A 17,964-nucleotide genomic window follows, 5' to 3' on the forward strand; every position below is an offset into this window, starting at 1 on the left:
TTAAGGATAGGTTTTCCAAATCTTCAAAACTTTGTCTAGTCTCTTATTATTCAGTAAAAAGTTCATTTTGGCCTCATTACTTGTGTATTTTCCTTTGAACTTGACAATAAATGCAAGAGTGCAGAGGCTTTAGGTTCCAATAATATTACAAATATTATAATATTTGTCACCACTGGACACCGCATGTTCTCTGTACTGTACTGTGCTTGTTTCATACCGACATACACAGTGAACTCCACAGACACGCTGAGTCAGCACATTCAGTGACATAATATCCCAGTCTGCACCTTTCCACACAACCACAACATCCCAGTTCCTGATGATGAACAATTGCATACATCTACAGCACAAATAGACATCCACATCCACACAATGCTGACATGTGCTATTAAAGCATTATGTATAGAGATTCTGTAAAAAACTAATCTTTGAGAGGTCATTAAAATCGACCTTTGTGTTTGACATGACACTGTGCCTCTGATACCAGAACAGAACACTGAACTCTAATAGCAGCATCTAGTTCTTTTTTTAACAGCTGAGGTAACATAAGCCACTATTCCCCTGTCCCTGTAAACTGCTGATGCTGCCGTTCTTCGCAGTTTGATCAATGAGATCATTACAATTATAGCATTCACATACATAAAGGGAAAATATGAATGTTTAGTGAATAGAGAAGGTACAACATATTTTGCAGGGCTGTGTGACATTCAGAATTGAACTGAGAAAGTCTTTTAAATTCAATTTCTGAGGTGGAAGACAGGATGTAAAATTGTAATTTGAATGTAAAGAATTAAAATGGAATGAATTCATATCTCAATGTAATATATACTCCATAGATTCAAATATCAATATTTATTTCTGTCTTTATTTCTGTATAGCAAAATGAAAATGTATTAATGGCGATTATCTATTGATATCAATTGTGTTCGTTTACAGTACTGAACAGTTTAAAGAAATAAGCCTATTGAGGGAAAATATATTCTACATATCAGGGAACAAATACGCATAATTAGTCCAATGAACAATGTTATAATTCAGGTTTTGTGGAAAAATGTGTATGGCTTTGCTGAATTTAATTTCCAATTCAACATCCAATGCATGACTTCCCTATTCTTTAATTCTGAACTCTGAATATGTTACTTATTCTGTAACACTTTACAATAGGTTCATTAGTTAACATTAGTTAATATATTAACTAAAATGAACTAACCATGAGCAATACATTTGTTACAGTATTTAATAATTTTGTTAATGTTAGTTAATAAAAATAGAGCTGTTCATTGTTTGCTCATGTTAGCTCACAGTGCGTTAACTAATGTTAACAAATACAACCTTTGATTTTAATAACGTATTAGTAAATGTTGAAATTAATATTAACTAAGATTAATAAATGCTGTAGAAGTGCAGTTCATTATTAGTTCATGTTAACTAATGTAGTTAACTAATGAACCTTGTTCATTACCACAGTGTTACCAAATATGCTTGCTTGCATTCAGTTAAACAATGTAATTATAAGCAGAAGCAGTGACTGTGCTGTGATTATGATTATTCACTCTTGGCAGCAACACAGACAAAGCGTTTCAGCACTACAGAAAGTGAACAGCTCCGTCGACAGCAATTCATTATTATCTCTATTATTATCTCTATATCTTCTATATCTTTCTCTATATTTCTTGCACACACGTTCATGCACGAGTACAGTGCACTCCCCGCCCTGTGTGTCCGGGACACAACTCTCTCATACTCATTCATCAATAGCGCTGTGTAAAGACTGCTCTGTGCTGCTCGATTACTGCGAGGTTCAGCACACTGCTGTATCTGCCCTTTACGCATCCCGCAACAAAAACTGCAACCACGAGAGATTCCTCCAAAACACCGCGCAAGATGGATAAAGGAGATAAAGGTAAGAAACTTCCAGAGTCATGGACGTGTTTTTTTTTTATCACGCGGGATAGAGTGAATGCGCTTTAGGGGTGTTCGGGGAAAGTGGACTGCGGAAGTGTGCTGAGCTCAATGCAGTATTCGGACTTTAAAGCTTAGCGAACTGCAAAAGATCCGGTACATGTGAACATTCTGTTAGGATGGGATGATTTTTAATGCTGTGTAGTTGGTGTTGAGTGGGTAGATCAGATGACTTATGAACATTAGCCTTGAGAGTGTGTGCCAAGATACCGGCAGCGGCTGCTTTCCTCTCCTCCTGTGCAGATGCTGAGCAAATCAAAATCCTGTAAACACACCACATCCACGAAAAGCACACAACTCACTGTTTCGTTACTCGAATTAACTATAAGTTGACTTTTTTTTTTATTCCATAGTGTGATGTTTCATAAATTTGAACAAGAGCTTGTGTGACTTTTTGTGTGAATTTATTTCTGTCAACCAGGGGCTGGGCCAGCTGCTCCTATAAAAAGTGCTGGTTGTCCCCTTTTTGGGAGACATGAATGTGTGAGGTGGATTTTGTGGCACTGAGCCCGCTGATCAGCATGCCAGCATACAAGCAAAAAGAAACTCTCTCCATCACCATGTGCACTGAAATGTTGTTGAGTGATTTATTTAAAGGCAGAGAAGATAATTCACGATCAGTATATGTTAAATCAAAAGGTTCTATTCTGAATGCACAGACATGGTGAATGTGTATTGATGTGTATTGTGTATTGATGTTAAACTGGCATATTACTTCAGCGTTGTGAGCTTTTGTTTTTATACTTCGACTGACTCCTTGTCAAAACAGACACACACAGGGAAGGTGGGGATAGAAATAGATAGATAGATGATGTGTGGATTCACAGTGTAAAGGTTTTCTTAGCTTCATTAATCCGGAAATCTTTCTGCTGACCTACACATCTTTTCTGTTTGTCCATCGTTTTTTTTTTTTTTTTTCATGAAGAAGTGCACTCCATCCTCTCCATCTTGCTGCCTTAATATAGTTCTCTCTATATAGTTCTCTCTCATTTCTTCGATCCCTTCTCTTTATCCAACAACAATATTCATCATTCCCAACCCCACATCATTTCATTTTCTTTCTATCTATCTATCTATCTATCTATCTATCTATCTATCTATCTATCTATCTGTCTATCTATCTATCTATCTATCTATCTATCTATCTATCTATCTATCTATCTATCTATCTATCTATCTATCTGTCTATCTGTCTGTCTGTCTGTCTAAATTTTAAAAGCTCAAACTTGCTGTGTAACACGAGAATGAACCTCATTGGTTCTTGCAGAAGCTAAAACTCGCTGTGTAACACGAGAATTAATCTCATTGGTTGTTGCTGAAGCTCTAATTCGCTGCGTAACATGAGAATGAATCTCATTGGTTCTTGCAGAAGCTCAAACTCGCTGCGTAACACAAGAATGAATCTCATTGGTTCTTGCAGAAGCTCTAATTCGCTGCGTAACATGAGAATGAATTTCATTGGTTCTTGCGGAAGCTCAAACTCGCTTCGTAACACGAGAATGAATCTCACTGGTTTTTGCTGAAGCTCTAATTCGCTGCGTAACATGAGAATGAATTTCATTGGTTCTTGCTGAAGCTCAAACTCGCTGCGTAACACGAGAATGAACCTCATTGGTTCTTGCAGAAGCTCAAACATGATGCGTAACACAAGAATGAATCTCATTGGTTCTTGCTGAAGCTCTAATTCGCTGCGTAACATGAGAATGAACCTCATTGGTTCTTGCTGAAGCTCTAATTCGCTGCGTAACATGAGAATGAATTTCATTGGTTCTTGCTGAAGCTCAAACTCGCTGCGTAACACAAGAATGAACCTCATTGGTTCTTGCAGATCCTCAAACATGATGCGTAACACGAGAATGAACCTCATTGGTTCTTGCTGAAGCTCAAACTCGCTGTGTAACACGAGAATGAATCTCATTGGTTCTTGCAGAAGCTCAAACTCGCTTCGTAACATGAGAATGAATTTCATTGATTCTTGCGGAAGCTCAAACTCGCTGCGTAACACAAGAATGAACCTCATTGGTTCTTGCAGAAGCTCAAACATGATGCGTAACACGAGAATGAATCTCATTGGTTCTTGCAGAAGCTCAAACTCGCTGTGTAACATGAGAATGAATCTCATTGGTTCTTGCTGAAGCTCAAACTCGCTGCGTAACACGAGAATGAACCTCATTGGTTCTTGCAGAAGTTCAAACGTGCTATGTAACACGAGAATGAATCTCATTGGTTCTTGCAGAAGCTCAAACTCACTGCGTAACATGAGAATGAATCTCATTGGTTCTTGCTGAAGCTCTAATTCGCTGCGTAACACGAGAATGAATCTCATTGGTTCTTGCAGAAGCTCAAACTCACTGTGTAACACGAGAATGAATCTCATTGGTTCTTGCTGAAGCTCTAATTCGCTGCATAACATGAGAATGAATCTCATTGGTTCTTGCAGAATTTCAAACGTGCTGTGTAACACGAGAATGAATCTCATTGGTTCTTGCTGAAGCTCAAACTCGCTGTGTAACACGAGAATGAATCTCATTGGTTCTTGCAGAAGCTCAAACTCGCTTCGTAACATGAGAATGAATTTCATTGATTCTTGCGGAAGCTCAAACTCGCTGCGTAACACAAGAATGAACCTCATTGGTTCTTGCAGAAGCTCAAACATGATGCGTAACACGAGAATGAACCTCATTGGTTCTTGCAGAAGCTCAAACATGATGTGTAACATGAGAATGAATCTCATTGGTTCTTGCAGAAGCTCAAACTCGCTGTGTAACACGAGAATGAATCTCATTGGTTCTTGCTGAAGCTCTAATTCGCTACGTAACATGAGAATGAATTTCATTGATTCTTGCAGAAGCTCAAACTCGCTTCGTAACACAAGAATGAATCTCATTGGTTCTTGCAGAAGCTAAAACTCGCTGCGTAACACGAGAATGAATCTCATTGGTTCTTGCAGAAGCTCAAACTCGCTGCGTAACACGAGAATGAACCTCACTGGTTCTTGCAGAAGCTCAAACATGATGCGTAACATGAGAACCTCATTGGTTCTTGCAGAAGCTCTAATTCGCTGCGTAACATGAGAATGAATTTCATTGGTTCTTGCGGAAGCTCAAACTCGCTTCGTAACACGAGAATGAATCTCACTGGTTCTTGCTGAAGCTCTAATTCGCTGCGTAACATGAGAATGAATTTCATTGGTTCTTGCTGAAGCTCAAACTCGCTGCGTAACACGAGAATGAACCTCATTGGTTCTTGCAGAAGCTCAAACATGATGCGTAACACAAGAATGAATCTCATTGGTTCTTGCTGAAGCTCTAATTCGCTGCGTAACATGAGAATGAACCTCATTGGTTCTTGCTGAAGCTCTAATTCGCTGCGTAACATGAGAATGAATTTCATTGGTTCTTGCTGAAGCTCAAACTCGCTGCGTAACACAAGAATGAACCTCATTGGTTCTTGCAGATCCTCAAACATGATGCGTAACACGAGAATGAACCTCATTGGTTCTTGCAGAAGCTCAAACATGATGCGTAACACGAGAATGAATCTCATTGGTTCTTGCAGAAGCTCAAACTCGCTGCGTAACACGAGAATGAACCTCATTGGTTCTTGCAGAAGTTCAAACGTGCTATGTAACACGAGAATGAATCTCATTGGTTCTTGCAGAAGCTCAAACTCACTGCGTAACTTGAGAATGAATCTCATTGGTTCTTGCAGAAGCTCAAACTCGCTGTGTAACATGAGAATGAATCTCATTGGTTCTTGCTGAAGCTCAAACTCGCTGCGTAACACGAGAATGAACCTCATTGGTTCTTGCAGAAGTTCAAACGTGCTATGTAACACGAGAATGAATCTCATTGGTTCTTGCAGAAGCTCAAACTCACTGCGTAACATGAGAATGAATCTCATTGGTTCTTGCTGAAGCTCTAATTCGCTGCGTAACACGAGAATGAATCTCATTGGTTCTTGCAGAAGCTCAAACTCACTGTGTAACACGAGAATGAATCTCATTGGTTCTTGCTGAAGCTCTAATTCGCTGCATAACATGAGAATGAATCTCATTGGTTCTTGCAGAATTTCAAACGTGCTGTGTAACACGAGAATGAATCTCATTGGTTCTTGCTGAAGCTCAAACTCGCTGTGTAACACGAGAATGAATCTCATTGGTTCTTGCAGAAGCTCAAACTCGCTTCGTAACATGAGAATGAATTTCATTGATTCTTGCGGAAGCTCAAACTCGCTGCGTAACACAAGAATGAACCTCATTGGTTCTTGCAGAAGCTCAAACATGATGCGTAACACGAGAATGAACCTCATTGGTTCTTGCAGAAGCTCAAACATGATGTGTAACATGAGAATGAATCTCATTGGTTCTTGCAGAAGCTCAAACTCGCTGTGTAACACGAGAATGAATCTCATTGGTTCTTGCTGAAGCTCTAATTCGCTACGTAACATGAGAATGAATTTCATTGATTCTTGCAGAAGCTCAAACTCGCTTCGTAACACAAGAATGAATCTCATTGGTTCTTGCAGAAGCTAAAACTCGCTGCGTAACACGAGAATGAATCTCATTGGTTCTTGCAGAAGCTCAAACTCGCTGCGTAACACGAGAATGAACCTCACTGGTTCTTGCAGAAGCTCAAACTCGCTGTGTAACATGAGAATGAATCTCATTGGTTCTTGCTGAAGCTCAAACTCGCTGCGTAACACGAGAATGAACCTCATTGGTTCTTGCAGAAGTTCAAACGTGCTATGTAACACGAGAATGAATCTCATTGGTTCTTGCAGAAGCTCAAACTCACTGCGTAACATGAGAATGAATCTCATTGGTTCTTGCTGAAGCTCTAATTCGCTGCGTAACACGAGAATGAATCTCATTGGTTCTTGCAGAAGCTCAAACTCACTGTGTAACATGAGAATGAATCTCATTGGTTCTTGCTGAAGCTCTAATTCGCTGCATAACATGAGAATGAATCTCATTGGTTCTTGCAGAATTTCAAACGTGCTGTGTAACACGAGAATGAATCTCATTGGTTCTTGCTGAAGCTCAAACTCGCTGTGTAACACGAGAATGAATCTCATTGGTTCTTGCAGAAGCTCAAACTCGCTTCGTAACATGAGAATGAATTTCATTGATTCTTGCGGAAGCTCAAACTCGCTGCGTAACACAAGAATGAACCTCATTGGTTCTTGCAGAAGCTCAAACATGATGCGTAACACGAGAATGAACCTCATTGGTTCTTGCAGAAGCTCAAACATGATGTGTAACACGAGAATGAATCTCATTGGTTCTTGCAGAAGCTCAAACTCGCTGTGTAACACGAGAATTAATCTCATTGGTTCTTGCTGAAGCTCTAATTCGCTGCGTAACATGAGAATGAATTTCATTGATTCTTGCAGAAGCTCAAACTCGCTTCGTAACACAAGAATGAATCTCATTGGTTCTTGCAGAACGTCTCGGTTACGTATGTAACCCTCGTTCCCTGAGTAGGGAACGGAGACGTTACGTCGGATGACGACGAATGGGGTTTCGCTTAGAAATCCTATCATCTTCGAGTATTAAAACACGAGCCAATGGCAAAGAAATGCCATGGGTCTGCGGAATTTGCATAGCGTAACTCCGCCCCACCCTGGGGGTATATAAGGAAGTCGCGAGCAATATGCAGATATGTCTTCGCTGAGGAGCCGAGACTGAACTCAGGCGTTCCAGCGGTACAGCGGAAGTGGCAGGGAGACGTAACGTCTCCGTTCCCTACTCAGGGAACGAGGGTTACATACGTAACCGAGACGTTCCCTTTCGTTGTCACTCCGAGTTACGTCGGATGACGACGAATGGGGTTCCCGTATAATCACGCCACCTCTCGACTGTCTTCCAGTGCCCTGCGTAAGTCTGAGCTCCCTGTCGTGAGACTAGCACGGACGAAGGAGTCCTACTTAACACAGGAATACCAAGGTACACTGGGAAGCATATCCAGTGGAAATATGCAATCATGCCCAACCCGAAGGGGGGGACTTGGAATACACATATGACCCCGAAGGGCTGCATACGGAGCAACACTGGGGTGTCCAGCCGCAGGTGGAATATTTCAACCCCAGGGGTGGCAAGGTGGCTTGCCAAGGGAAAGACACATGCTCAAAGAGGCTTACAGTGGAAAACACATGTGGGGGTCGCCCGAAGGGAACCATGCACATGGAGACACCTAGCCAAGCGCGAAAGCTGCCAGAGGCATAACTCTGGCGTTGACGTCGTCAGTGCTGGAGGAGACTCAGGGCTTATGAGGCTCACCTGAGGAATATCACACGTATCCCGTCCGTGGAGAGGAATGGCGAGCAAGCGAAGACACCTGAGCAGAATCTAGTACCGGCTAGTTGAAGCGAGTACATGAGAAGAAACTGGCTCTACTCGGAGATTGTAGAATCTCGCGAATGTGTTAGGTGTCGCCCAGCCTGCAGCTCTGCAGATGTCTGTTAGCGAGGCGCCATGCGCTAGAGCCCAAGAGGATGCCACACTCCGAGTGGAGTGGGCCGTCACACCAAGGGGGCACGGTCGACCTTGCTGCTGGTAAGCCAAAGCAATGGCGTCCACTATCCAGTGAGACAACCTTTGCTTGGAGAGAGCCCTTCCCTTCAGCTTCCCACCATAACAGACAAAGAGCTGGTCTGAGGTCCTGAAACACCGCGTTCTGTCTACGTAAGCACGAAGGGCGCGTACTGGACAGAGCAGTGCCAAGGCTGGGTCTGCCTCATCCAAGGGCAGCGCTTGCAGGTTCACTACCTGGTCTCGAAAGGGTGTGGTAGGAACCTTGGGCACGTATCCAAGCCGGGGTCTCAGGATCACGTGAGAGTTAGCCGGCCCGAATTCCAGGCACGCTTCGTCAACCGAAAATGCCTGCAGGTCCCCTACCCTCTTGATGGAGGCCAATGCAACCAGGAGCGCTGTCTTCATTGACAGTAACTTAAGCTCCACTGATTGCAGAGGCTCAAAGGGAGCACTCTGCAGGGCAGTTAAAACCACTGAGAGGTCCCAAGAGGGTACGAGGGGAGGACGAGGAGGATTTAATCTCCTGGCTCCCCTCAGGAACCTGACGATCAGGTCGTGCTTTCCCAAGGACTTACCATCAACTGCGTCGTGATGTGCGGCAATGGCGGCAACATACACTTTCAGGGTGGAGGGAGACAGCCTTCGCTCCAACCCTTCTTGCAGGAAGGAAAGCACGACACTGATGGGGCATTTCGTGGGTTCAAGATTTTTAGAAGAACACCAGTTGACGAAGAGGTTCCACTTCAACGCATAGACATGTCTCGTGGACGATGCTCTAGCGGAAGTGATGGTAGCCACCACCACTGGTGGTAGGGTACTCAAACCTACCTCGTCCCGTCCAGGAGCCACACGTGGAGGTTCCATAGATCGGGACGAGGGTGCCATAAGGTGCCCCGTCCCTGAGAAAGCAGGTCCTTCCTCAGGGGAATAGGCCAGGGAGGTGCTGTCGCGAGGAGTACTAGTTCTGGGAACCAGGTGCGGTTGTGCCAATACGGGGCAACCAAAATTACCTGCTCCTCGTCCTCCCTGATCTTGCGCAAAGTCTGCGCAAGAAGGCTCACTGGGGGAAACGCATACTTGCGGAGGCCCCACGGCCAGCTGTGCGCCAGTGCATCCGTGCCGAGCGTGCCCTCGGACAGGGAATAGAACAGGTCGCAATGGGACGAGTCGTGGGAGGCAAACAGATCTACCTGAGCGTCCCCGAACTGATCCCAGATCAGCTGGACCGACTGGGGATGGAGTCGCCATTCTCCAGCGAGAGGCCGAACTCGAGACAGCTCGTCGGCCGCCTGGTTCAGGTGTCCCGGGATATAAATGGCTCGAAGCGACCTCAGATGCTTCTGACTCCATATGAGGAGGTGGCGGGCGAGTTGCGACATACGGCGGGAGCGTAGACCACCCTGACGGTTGATGTACGCTACTGTGGCGGTATTGTCTGATCGGACTAGTACGTGTTGACCCTTGAGCAACGCCCGAAAGCGGTGCAGGGCAAGGCGTACGGCCAGCAACTCGAGGCAATTGACATGCCAAAGGCGCTGGGGTCCTGTCCAGGAGCCCGCGGCAGCATGTCCATTGCACATGGCACCCCAACCCGTGGCGGAGGCATCTGTTGATACAACAACATGCCTGGAAACTCGTTCTAAGGGAACTCCGGCCCGTAGAAAATTGAGGTTCGACCACGGGGGGAAGGTCTGACGGCAGGTCGGAGTCACTGGGACTCGGAGCGTGCCGTGTTGCCATGCCCACCTCGGGACTCGATCGCGAAGCCAAGCTGAAGCGGTCTCATATGAAGCAAACCGAGCGGCGTTACTGCGGCTGCGGATGCCATATGCCCCAGGAGCCTCTGAAAGAGTTTCAGTGGGACCGCACTCTTGCCCTCGAACTGACGAAGACAAGTCAGCAGTGACTGCGCGCGCTCGCTCGTAAGCTGCGCACACATGGCGACCGAGTCGATTTCCATACCGAGAAAAGAGATCCTCTGCACTGGGCAGAGTTTGCTCTTCTCCCAGTTGACCCGAAGGCCCAGACGAGCTAGGTGCCGGAGCACAAGGTCCCTGTGTTTGCAAACCTGGTCTCGAGAGTGAGCTAGAATCAGCCAGTCGTCGAGATAGTTCAGGATGCAAACCCCGTGTTCTCGTAGGGGAACAAGGGCTGCCTCGACGACCTTCGTGAAGACGTGAGGAGACAGGGCTAGCCCGAAAGGGAGAACCGCGTACTGGTATGCCTGCCCCTCGAAACAAACCGAAGAAACGGTCTGTGTCGAGGAAGAATGGAGACATGGAAGTAGGCGTCCTTCAGGTCGATCGCTGCCTTGGTACAATGAAGTAGGGGCTGTAGAAGCCGGACTTCATTCCGGCTGGAGGGACAATCTCGATCGCACCCTTCGCCAGTAGGGTGGCGACCTCCACTCTCATGACAGGGGCATTGCCACCGACCATAGTGAAGTGGACTCCCCTGAAGCGGGGAGGAGACCGCGCGAACTGGATCGCGTAGCCGAGCCTGATGGTTCTCGCGACCCAACGGGACAGTCTGGGAAAGCTCCAAAAGCTGTACCAGCGGGGTCAAGGGAACCAGACGTACACTGAAGGAGCAGCGAAGCGGAATGACCGGCCCGGACGTGGGTGGCATAGCGGCCCGGTGTGGGGGCACGGTCATTAGCCGCGCCCTGCCAGAGGAGGCCAGGGGAGGACCAGCGTCCCACGGGGCGTGCTCTGGCAGGGGTCTGGCGACAGAGGGGGACGAGAGTGGTGAGGCTCGTGAGCGGAGCGCACTGTCATCCACAACCTCTTGGGGCTCGGAGGAAGGGGCATCAGTTCTGAACAAGAGATTCTCCCCCGGCCCTCCAACGGGGGACGGAGTGGCCCTGCTACCAACTCCTAAGAAGAACTGAGCCCTAACTCCAAGCTGCCCGTCTCAAAAGTGCTGCTTAGCCTGGCATTTTGGCCAGCTAAGGGGCGGAGACGGGCAGTGCCACCTCCTGCATCCCCCTCCAGCCCGGGGCCGGTGAAGGCTCGAGGGGAGGAGCCGCAGGGAGGCAGCCTCGGTGGGAAGTAGACTAAGGAGACCGCACGGACGGATGACCGTCGGTGCAGAAGGCCTCAGTCCACTTCAGGGGAGGGTCGAAGACTGTTGGGCGCAGTCCTCAACCACACCGCCGAGCAAGCCACCCGTCTCGAGAGTGCTGCCTAGCCTGGCGTTTGGCCGGCTAAGGGGCGGAGACGGGTGGTGCCGCCCTCCTGCAACCCTCTCCTACTCTGGGCCAGTGAAGGCTCGAGGGGAGGGGCCGCAGGGAGGCGGCCTCGGCGGGAAGCAGACTAAGGAGACCACACGGACGGATGACCGTCGGTGCAGAAGGCCTCGGTCTGCTTCTGGGGGGGTCAAAAGACTGTAGGGTACAGTCCTCAACCACACCGCCGATGAGCCCAGCCTGGGACATGGGGGAGCTGAGAAAATGAATTCTCCGATCCCCTCACATCAACCTGGCTGAGCCCATTCCTGGACCACAGCTGTGGACACCACCTGACCCCGGGATCACGCAGGTACCGATGTCGCCTGAGAGCGAGGTCAGTAGTGTGCGCGGCGGAACGACCAGGCCGGGCATGGGAGGCATAGCGTCCCAGCAAGGGGGCGTGGTCGAGATTCCGCGTTCTGTCAGTGTTGGCCAGGGAAGGACTAGCGTTCCACTGTGGCCGGTTCAGACAGAACTCCCGAGTCAGCACTGCCTCGAAGGTGAAGGCGACACACAGGACCGCATGCCTGTGTCACAATAGTGACAGAGAACATACAGACCAAGATCGCCTCACGATCAAGGGCAGCGAAGGCGGAGCCGCGAAAAGTCACGTGGACTCCCGCGGACCGGAAGCGTCCTGATGCACATCCGGGAAGCCTACAGCGCTCGGGGGGAGTGCAGCGCCACTCCAACCGATGCTTCAGCTGCCCGGGAAAGCATGGCAATCAGCTCTGGATCTGACCCGACTAACGCTGACACTCCAGAGGGAGGCAACGCAGTCGAATCCTCATTTCCAGAGGAATCAAGCCCGCCTTGTGATGCTGTGAGTGACATGACACCACCTGCTGGAGCCCCGAATGAAAACACTGGGTCCCCGAGAGGAACCAGGCACACACGGAAGCCCCACGGTTTGCGATGTGGAGGGGGGCGTGGCCCGAGGAATGCTCGTCGGTATTATGCCACACTGTAACCCTCAGATCACCCTGGCCACCAGCCAAAGTATCCCCACTCGTAGGAAGAGATAGATTGGGGTGTGGCAGAGGGGACTCTACCCACACGGAGATCATTGAGTCTCGATCTATAAACATCGCGATGGTCATGTTCCCGCAATGAAAACATGACTCATCCACGAGCGCTGCCGAGCGTGATTAAGCCCAACACGCAAAACAGCGCTCGCGACCGTTAAACAGATGAGTCACGCGCCCACATCCAGTAATACACGGGCAAGCCGTCTTGAAAAAGACGTGCCGCGTGCAGCTCTTTTAGAGAGAGGAAAAGCTCAGCAGAGTGCTGAAGCGCCCAGGGAGAAACACACACACTGTCGGCAGATCACTGCACAGACCAGCAGCAGGCAATGCGATCTCGCTGGAACACGCCGTCACACCAACACACTGAAGAGCTGCTCGTCTCGAAGAGTGAAGATGATACAGAATGGCTTGTAGGAGTGAAGAAACTCTTGGCTCCGAAGCGAAAACATATCTGCATATTGCTCGCGACTTCCTTATATACCCCCAGGGTGGGGTGGAGTTACGCTATGCAAATTCTGCAGACCCATGGCATTTCTTTGCCATTGGCTCGTGTTTTAATACTCGAAGATGATAGGATTTCTAAGCGAAACCCCATTCGTCGTCATCCGACGTAACTCGGAGTGACAACGAAAGGGAAGCTCAAACTCGCTGCGTAACACGAGAATGAATCTCATTGGTTCTTGCAGAAGCTCAAACTCGCTGCGTAACACGAGAATGAACCTCATTGGTTCTTGCAGAAGCTCAAACATGATGCGTAACATGAGAATCTCATTGGTTCTTGCAGAAGCTCAAACATGATGCGTAACATGAGAACCTCATTGGTTCTTGCACATGCTAAGAACATGCTAAGCTTCCGTTTACCACAACTGATGTGTGAGTTTCTTCAGAAAATTTGGACTAAACCACTCTATTCATATGGGTTAGTTTTACGATCTCTTTATTAAATTTTTCAAGCGTCAAAGTGGTAGTTGCGTAGCTGTCAATAGAGGGACAGAAATCTCTCAGATTTCATCAACAATATATTAATTTGCACTCAAAAAAATAAGCTGTTGAACGAACTTAATTAAATTAAGGAAAACTTTTCCACGAAAATGAATTAAATTTTTCCAACAAAATCTAATTTGTTTGAAATGATTTAGTTTTTTTCAATCGCTAACAAGCGCTTACCCATACTTCAGATACTTTTTCTAAACTCTTAACACAGACTCACACCTACAAAACACAATTGGCCAAATGGATAATTTTCTTCTCAAAAACTCATTTTGTTAAATATATACTAACTCTTCATTTCAAAATAGAACACATGTTTATCTGCACACACTAACTTTACCAAAACACTGGAAATCTGACTCAAAATGAAATTATTCTGTCAAAGAATAACACTTGTTTTCACTTCACAAGGTAGATGCAGTCAATCAAAGTACACCAGGTTTCAAAATACTGGCTATTGTTGACATTACAAAAACTGCATAGACTTTTATGTTTCAGTTTTACAGGTATTTGCATGCAAAACATGCAATCCACCGTTTTACACTAAATTTCTTGGTTGGGAACTGTATGTCCACATGTACAGTACTGTTCACATTCAAAAACATTCCAGTAAAAAGCAAATCAGTTTTTTATTCCTTTACTGTTTACTGTACTAGTCCTCTCTAAAAAGTTTAAAAGTTAAAAAGTTTTACAGTATTGCTTACAGTGAACAAAATATCCATGAAACACACAAGAGCATTCTGAACAAAAAAACAACAGCAAAAAAGGGAATTGGCCTCCAATTCCATAACTCTCAAAACAAAGTTTATGTAAATCATGTCATTACTGTATACTATACTGTACTGTAACCTATTACTGTGTAGGTTACCTACTTGCAAAGTGCAAAGCTTATAGAACTGGACATTGAATTGAATATACAGTACACTATACCTGGACATATTGTCGTCGTAGCTCCTTGACTCTCTCACTGATGTATTGTTTTTGAACTGATATCATTGCAGAAGCAGAGGTTTTTATACTGTATCTAAGGTTTGGAATATTGTTTTTGCTATTGTGGGATGTTGTGTGTTAACATTTGTAAATACTACAAAAACAATCCATAATTTTGTTGGGAGGTATAGCTTTGTCTGTTAAGAAAATGTAAGCATTGTGGAAATGTGTTCACTGACTGCATATTGTGTGAAAACGACAAGAAATGTGTGAATGGTATGGCCACAATGCTAATTGTGTTTAGAGTTTTGAACTGGTTGGACAAACGCTTGTTAGCAACTGAAAAAAAAACTGTATTGTAATCTTGTTGTACGAACTTACATTTATTTAGTCATCCCTGCTAGATAAAGTTTTGTCAGGTTGACTACATTTAATTTTTGTCCTGTCTAAAAACGGCAACATTATAAATTTAGCTAATTTGACTCTACAGTTATATCCAATGATAGAAGCTACTAGTGTTCAATCTAATTAAAACCACTTTTTACAGAGTAATATTGTATATTACTTATGCAGGTCTGCGAAAGAGGTTTAATTCATGTGTAGTGTATATTGAGTGCCCACAGCCCTAAACTAAACACAGTCGCCACTCTTCTGCATAATGGTAACCACAAAATTCTAAAACATTACAGAAAGTCCTCTACGTTTCTAACATAACTGAATATTAAACACTAACATTAACTAACAACATCTTTCCATTTACAGAAAAACACATAAAATAACACTTTAATCCCTAAATTTACCCTCCTAATGCAGTCCCTTGCAAAGCATGCTGGGAACTACAGATCCACTGCCGAGTTAGTTGTCAACAAAAATGATTCATGTAGTTTTCACACAAATTAATCAAGTAAACTTCAGTTTTAAATATATTAGGTTGATTGAACACAATTAAATTAACTTGTGACAAAATATTAAACAATCGTGTTACTTTAGCTTATTTTAATTCATTAAATTTAACAAGAGGCAAAAATTCATTTTTTGAGTGTGTGTTCTGAAGATGAACGAAAGTCAAATGGGTTTGGAATGACATGAGGGTCAGTAATTAATGACAGGATTTTAATTTTTGGGTGAACTATCCCTTTAATAGAATTATATGTATTGTACTTATAGAATTATAGATTTAGTTTTAAAGTCACATCTGTACAGGATTCATACTCATAGATGTGAAAGGCAAAAGGAAAATTTTTTTGCTTCACATTTGTAAGGCCTCATGGCAACAAGACTGTCCTTAACCGCTCAGTGTGGACAAGTGAGGCATGGTTAGATGAAACTTTGCCCTGTTAGCAGGAAATGATCCTCTCAATAGCACAGTGTGAATCTATCCTGGGCCACCTGTCCTTTACTTGTTCTCTTCATGCTTTTTCCAATCCTGTTCTTTATTCTTCCCCCATCTCCCTGGTTTTGGCAATGGAATGATTGAGTTATTCTGCTGCAGAGAGAACACACAACTCTGCTGCATAGGTCATGCATGCAGCAAAGCGCTTTATTTCTCTTTCTTGCTTGTTTTTAGCACATTTAGTTAGGAACTCCAGATTCCAAAAACAATTTAGAAACATCTAGCAATTTGAAACAAATTGTCTCTGTAAGAAAGTTAGCCTTCTACAAAGTTATTTTAGTTTATACACCTTAATACACTTAAATGCTTGTAAGGATTTACAGTTTGGAGGTTGCAAGGACTCTATTGTGTTTCTATTACTCTGAAATGTGCAAGTTGGACATGGTGTTTGTATCTATTAGGTGGCTGTGAATTGAACGAAGAATCTACAACATATATGTTTCTTGGAATTAATAGATGGAATTTTTTGAAGTTTTAGATGGATTCTAAAGCTTTCCTTAAATTTTATTCTGGTAAATGTATGGCTTCATGTGTATTACAGTTTTTCTGAATTGCTAAATGGTTTTCTTGTAACCATCACTCACTTTCTCAAAACCTTAAACACAAAACCAAATTTTCAAACCACATTCAAAGAACCCCTGACTCTTCTGGCAAAATCAAACAATTGCCTCAAAACCATGTGCTCAAAATCAAACAATTCTTTCAGATCATACACACAGCGAGTCAATATTATAAACACTACAGATCATTCATTAGACACTACATTAAACATTTACATTTAAAGGAGAACACAGAATCCAAAGCAAGCAGTTACAGAAAAAAATTGTAACAAAGTAAACAAATTTTGCAATTACGTAAAAAAGTATAGTAATGACAACTTACAGTAGTAAGGTGAATAAATTGAATACTGTATCCACTGCAAGTATAGCATTGTACTGAATATTGAATAGTATGCCTATCGAATGTCTGTATATTTACCACTTGCATACTGTGAAAATACAGTGACCCAGCTGCAAAAGCCAAAAAGGTTACAGTAAAAAACTCTAAATGAAAAGCATGTTAGAGTAAAGTACACTCAGAAGATTTGTGCAACTGCAAAATCACGGTCAGTGAGAGAGATTGATTCTGCTTCAGCATCATGTCTTCATGTTGGTCCGGCCGGAGACAATGGAAAAAGCATATCTCAGACAATGTCATCTCTGCAGGCAAAGGGAAAAACCCTAAAGCCAGATCCAGCCTTGACAACATTCTCCACACCTGCTCTTCCTCGTCCTCATCCTCTTCCTCCTTGTTCACCCCCTCTTTTACACACTCTTCCTCTCCCTCTTATATTGTCACCATCCATTGTTGGTATCAACATTCAGTGCAACATTTTGAGTCAGTTTTTGGCTCTGAACTGACTTGTATTATGTACAGTTGGTTTGGTCTCATCATTAGAAATAAGTGTGAACAATTTTGAGTCATTGTGTGTAAACGATGACAACTGTGTTGTAGTTGTGTTTAATTTTCGCCTGCCTGTGTTTAGCGTTTTGAAGCATAAGTGCACCACAGTGCTAAATGTGTTTTAGTGAGTGAGAATGTGTTTAGAGTTTTGAAAAAAGAGTGTATTCGATTTGCAAACAGTGTTTTAACTACCTGAACTTGTTTAATGTTTTACAGAAAGAGTGATTTATTTAAAGGGGCTATATGCTTTTTTCTGAAATTTAAACTCGCGACTGACACCTGTGGCCAAAAAACGGAACTGCTCTTCCTTTCTGCTCGCTCTCGTACGTGCACACTTCACAAGTCATCCGCTGCAAAGAAGTCAACATTATGTTTACAGAGGTAAGAAAAGTCAAATACATATATTGTTTGAGAAACTAAGTTTGTTTGCTGACTAGCGGTGGTGGCAGAGTGA

General features: G+C 44.4%; 1 protein-coding gene across 1 annotated transcript in view; it reads left to right on the forward strand.

The window, feature by feature from the left end:
- Positions 1-1,886: 1,886 nt before the first annotated feature.
- The window catches only part of fgf12a (fibroblast growth factor 12a), a 76,532-nt gene continuing 60,454 nt past the window's right edge, over positions 1,887-17,964 (forward strand). Inside the window, exon 1 of the mRNA XM_084119510.1 lies at positions 1,887-1,903. The gene's annotated coding sequence lies outside the window, so the exon portion shown is untranslated. The remainder of the gene's footprint in view (positions 1,904-17,964) is intronic.

The sequence above is a fragment of the Abramis brama genome (assembly GCF_963993115.1).
Source record: "Abramis brama genome assembly, chromosome: 7".
In the NCBI taxonomy this organism is placed as follows: domain Eukaryota; kingdom Metazoa; phylum Chordata; class Actinopteri; order Cypriniformes; family Leuciscidae; genus Abramis; species Abramis brama.